Source organism: Eupeodes corollae, chromosome 1 (assembly GCF_945859685.1).
Source record: "Eupeodes corollae chromosome 1, idEupCoro1.1, whole genome shotgun sequence".
NCBI lineage: Eukaryota > Metazoa > Arthropoda > Insecta > Diptera > Syrphidae > Eupeodes > Eupeodes corollae.
Window position 1 is genome coordinate 257934974 of NC_079147.1, and position 5932 is coordinate 257940905.

Genomic DNA, 5932 nt, shown 5'->3' on the forward strand with positions numbered 1-5932 from the left:
TTTGATTGATTCTTAAACAAGTGTCAGTGTATGTTATATTAATTTAATTTATTCTTCATACTAAAAAACATATTCAAATAATAAATAAAAAAGAAAAAATGACATATCAATTAAACAGTAAAATAATTATTGATACAAAATATTAAATAACTTTAAACAAAACTATCAAAGCACAATAAATAACATATGCCAAACTTTTCTACTTCCGTACCTTATATTTATCAAAGTAAGTTCTAGATTATTATAATCATTTATTTCTTACTTATCTCTTAAAATAAAAAAAAAAAACTATATTTATTTAAAGAGTACAATCAAATTCATTCGTGTGAAAGGCCCTCGAATTTTAGCACAGCTCCCCAAAAAAACATGGTCTTGTGGCGCAATGGATAACGCGTCTGACTACGGATCAGAAGATTCCAGGTTCGACTCCTGGCAAGATCGTAGAATTTCATTTTTGTTACATATTTTTTTTTTCAGTCGTCATCAGAGTTAGTATATTTTATTTAAATTTGTTATTTAAAAATAGAAAATAATCCAACTTATGTGAGAAGCAAATACATTTCTATGAATTGAATTGTTAACGAATGGGGCATGTTTGTGGATGTAAACGTTTTCAAAATTTAAAATAAAATTGAGAAAAGTTCTTTGAGTGTTATTATTTCATATAAAATTTTATAGTTATAGAGGATATCTACAAAAATAGATCGTTTACCTAAAACTTAAGGGGGTATTCTAGTCTAGAGACATGAATTTTAGGTATTTTTGAAGTGCTGTAGAAAAAAGCAAGCAACAATTTTACCATACATTTTTGTATACATTATTTATTCACATTAGAAGCATACAAAAAAAAATTAAAAAAATCAAAATTCCGTTAGTTATCAGCTGATGGAGTGGTGCGTCTCAAAAATTTGGTGCGTGACCATACCACGATTAAAACTAAAAAAGATTATTAATCTACAATAATGTCGCAATGTCTGGAACTACGGAAAAGTTACAAACATTTTTATTTACAAAATGGCGACTGCTTAAAGAAAAAAAAAATGTACCACTTTTTTGAACATTCTTCGATCTGTTAAAAATAGTAAAAATGAAAATTTGGGGATGGCCGTAGTTTCGGACGTAGACGAGTCCCTAAAGAAGACTCTCTTAAAATTTCAAGTAAATCGGTTCGACAGAACCTGAGAAATCATGGGTATCAGATTCAAAAAGACAGTTCTGAGAAAAACGCGTTTAAAGTACCCCATTACGTATTTTGTTCGATTAGTTGCAGCCCAATCGATTTGGATGGCTGCTCAGCAAAATACTTATTTCTCCGAGAATAATTTGAATTTGGGAAAATCCTCTCGTAGACATATTCTTAAATAGTTAAACTATGAAAATATGAAGAAAAAAAAATCGATTTTTTTTTTAATTTCTAGACCAGAACTAAAACTTACAACTAAGTTATTTGCCCCATGCGAAAACGTTTGTAAAACTGTATATTTATTAGAAATACCTTTCGGCCTATAATTTGTGATATTTTTGATAATAATATTTGTTTGTTATTATTTAATTTTGTTATTTTAATACAAATATATATTAATAAATACACAATTTAAGATGCATCTTTAGTTTTTTAACCTCTTCGAAAATATGCAAAATATTTAATTTAAAAATAACCAAATTCCTTTTGAATTAACTGCGAAAATAAACGTTTATTGGTGTAAGGTGCAGTGTGTAGCTTTCAAACATTTTTTTTTAATGTTTATGATAAATACAAAAGAAGCAGATGTAATAAAAAAATATTAATGATTCAAATAGCAGTAGACTCAACATTTTTAGCTAAGTACAAACAAAAGAAGGATCTGTTAAGTGAAATTCAGTGCCTTGCAAAAGTATAACCACACCTGAACAAAAATGCGTTTTATAGAAAACTTCAAATAGGAGTGACTCTTACTTTTTTTTTATTGAGTTGCATCACTGATCAAACAAATTAAGAAGAAAATAAAGTACCGTTACGTATAAGGTTATTTTCAGTGATGAAAAAAAGTTTAATCTTGATGGAACAGATCTTTTTAGCGGATATTGGCATACCATTTGAGGATAGAAAAAAAGTTGGTTTCCAAGAGTAACTTTGGTGGTGACAGCTGTATAGATTATGGGGCCTTCTGCGAGCGTGGTAAGATTGCACTTGCCTTCACTTCTACTGGAATGAAAAGTTCTGATTTACACTTCGTTCCTTGAGGAGAATGTAGTACCTTATTTAAGAAGATTTCCTCGAGTTGACCATGTCTTCCAGCAAGATAATGCCCCAATTCATGTTAGTCGTTAAAGTTTGGATTGGTTTGGATCGAACAACATTAATGTGATGGAGTGGCCGTCACGTTCTACAGATTGCAACCCCATCGAAAATCTTTCAAAAATTTTAACACGCAAAATGTATGCCCATAATAGTCAATTTGCTAGTGTTGCTGACTGGGTCACACGAACTTGCTCCAGTATGCAAAGTGTATGTTTAAAGTACATTGACTTGACTGTCAAAAAAAAAAACCCGCAATTCATCCCAAGACACAACTCATCCTAGGACAACTCATCCCGAAAGTGAAAAATACTTGTAAGCATACTGAACGAAACCAATTGTTTGTGCATTCAACTAGTTCGTTCAAAGCTTTTTCGTTTGAATAGTTTTATTTTAGTTTAGTGTTAGAAGAACCAGGATGGAAAGTAAATTATCTGATGATAAGAAAAAGAAAGAACATGTATGTTTAAATTGTTAAGCGATCGCCTATTGGTTGTGTAGTTAGGCAGGTGTCTAAAACGAATAAAGAATAGTTCATTAATGTGCTCAGTCATGTTTAGGATGATAATGAAGGAATGTTATTAGTAGGTAGAAGGTACTTACTACAATCCAATCACATTCCTTCTTTCCTACAAGTTTTTAGCGCAAACATGGAGTTTATTTTTTTCGTTAAATTTTAAAAGAAGCAAGCATACAAACAAGTACAAGAAATTGCTATTCATGTGTTGTTTACAGTCAGGCTCTTGTGCGTTTTGGATTTTAGTTATGAAGTGACAGTTAAACAATAGTTGTAGAGGTTGTACGTAACACTTATACAGATATAATGTGTAATACATATACTCTTTCTGGCCCATTTCTTAAACTTGTACTAAGTATTTATTCTTTTATATAGGTGAAGGCAAGTAAAATATGTGTAAAACAATCTTATTCGCAAAGAATGATATCTTAAAATCATATATACAAAGGTTCCAACATAATACTTCTTGATATGCACTTTAAAACAGATTGTTGATTAAATATATCACATTTTAGTAAGCCGATGCAGTGGATGGCGCTACTTGGCCACTGTTGGTATTTACAATAGTTATTGTTAAAAAATACATAAATATGTACCAAATAAATTAATTTGAATAAAAGATGGGAATGTTATTACAATTTTGTCAAAATAATGCGCGCTTTCGGGCTCATGCAGAGTTAAAATAATTTAAAAAATAAAATATTTTAAGATTCACAATTTTACCTGAAAAATAAGTTTGTTTTCAAAAATGTTGATGCTATTTTATAAATCAAAAAACCTTTGATTTATCAATTTTTTTTTTGAAAATCGTTAAAGCGGTTTTTCTTAAATTTATTTTTTATATATAAATTTTTTCCAAATTATTCTAATAATATTTTTCGTACGCAGTTTTTAGTGATTTTAAATATACGCTCTGCATTTGAATTTTGTATAAAATTTCGAATAGTTTTTGAGATATAGAAATTATAAAAAAAATTTTTTTTTTTAAATCCAAACAATTAAAAATTGCAAATTATTAAAAGCGGTTGATAAGTTGCTGAGAAAATTAAGAATCAAAATAACGGTTCTACGAGCGTTACCTTTCCTGAGCAATACAAAAGTATGTTTTTCTTATTAAAATAAACCAAGTTAAAAATAAAATTTTAGAGAAAATTTAAAAAAAATCTATTGTTTGTTTTTGAGAAAATTCGAATTTTCGTTTTTTGACCAAAAATTGTATGGGGGCCACTGCTTTGATCTTAAAAAAAATGAAAAAAAAACGCCTAACGCGAATCTGTTCAAAATCTTAACTTCTAAGTTTGAACTCAATCGACCCAATGGCTTAGGCTGTAGGAGCGTGGACAGACAGACAAAACAGACCGGACGGAATCTCGAGTTCGATTTCCCATATAAAGTTAATGTAATTGGTTCGATTTGTCGAATTGAAAATGTTTAAATTTCTCGACGCTTTAAGGTCCATACAGTCTCCCTAAATGATTTATAGAGAGATGCATATACGTTCGTACGTCCGAACGTTCGGGAAGCTTTTGTAAACACATAATAATGCAGTAAGATTCAGAAAGGACTCTAAAAAAATGAGTGGGTGTTTTTTTTTACCATAGCAATAAAAAAAGAGGCTGGGATACGACCCAAACTGATAACTTCTCATCACGCTTGTCGATTTTTCTTGCTTAAAAGCTCGTAAGTTTTTGTGTTATGTTAAAAAAGTAGTTAGTTGGTTATTCTTAGTAATTTTAAAATTACCAACAATATTTTTCATATAAAGAAATAGTTTAGTTTGAAAATCTAGTTTTGTTAAATAGATTTTTAGTCGAAAACAATTTTTTACCAATTTTAGTACAAATTTAATGAATGAAATTGGTATAAGAGATATCAAGAAACATCAATTTTTACCAAATTTGCTTACTATATTTAAAAGATTTTATTTTTTTATGAAGAATCGGACAGATGGATTTTTATAAAAAAAACTAGTCAATATCAAAAACAATTATTTCTGTGAAGCAAAAAAAGATTGAAGAAAATATTTTTAATTTTTGAAAAGCTATTTTTATCAAGTTTTTTATCAAAATATTAATACGATTTTTCTCAAAATTTTACCGAATGTTGAAAACGTTATTTTGTACAAAATAGTTTGGAGATAAAATATTTTTTTATTCGTAGAATTTTCATTGTGACAACTTTTGTTTGCAGTTTTTTCATTTATAAAAAAAGCTGTTAATTTGATTTTTTCTAAAACTATTTTTGTTTCGTACAACGTTACAATGTAATTATAATATAAAATTTAATTCAAATCTCTGGCGTCACTGCTTTATGAGATATTTAGGGTTAACCAAAATATTAACCTTTTTTTAAACTGCTATGGTAAACAAATCACCCATGCAGTTTTTTGGAGAACCCTTTCTGCATTTTTATCTTTATAACAAAATTTATTTGAAGTCGATATCTTTTCTGGTTCTTGAGCTATGGTTGACGAAAAAACATCGTGAACGTACGGACGTATACGAAAAATTGATATTTAATTTTCGATATCTCGTGAAAAAATAAAAATATTGTCTTCAAAATATTTAACTGTGTGTTAAATTTTGTTGTTAACGTAAGATATTGTTCTTATAAAAGTACAGTCTGTATTTGTTTACATAAGAAATGAAAACTTTCAAGAAATGCTACAAAAATTGGTAGAAATTAGTTTTAAAATAATAATCTCGTTAACAGAAATAGATTTTGAAATCAATTGTTTCATCATATGCAAAATATTTTTGGTAATTTTTAGTTTGTTTCTTAGAAAATTTTATCTATCAACTTAAAAAAAAAACAAGAAATCCTACAAAAACAACAAAAAACCGAGAAGAAATGGTTTTCGACTCAAGTAATAAGAAAACAAAGAAACATATTGACTTTTATCTATTTTACCTCGAACAAAATATTGTTATGAACATTTTGTTAAAATTTTAAGCAAAACAAATCGACAGACGTAATGGGAAGTTTTTGCATTCCTGCCTCTTTTTGAAAGTAAAATTTATTTCAAGGCACTTTTATAATTTGGATAAATAGTTGGTTATTATATTAATACATCTGAACAACATCAAGCTTAGAATTAGCATTTTCTTCATATTTCTGTAAAAAAGTGTCCTTCTATT

At 28.3% G+C, this 5932-nt stretch overlaps 1 non-coding gene across 1 annotated transcript; it reads left to right on the forward strand.

Moving 5' to 3' along the window:
* The first annotated feature begins 368 nt into the window (after positions 1-368).
* On the forward strand, positions 369-441 carry Trnar-acg (transfer RNA arginine (anticodon ACG)). The gene has a single exon. It is a non-coding gene; the product is annotated as a tRNA-Arg (tRNA).
* The last annotated feature ends 5491 nt before the right edge of the window (positions 442-5932 follow it).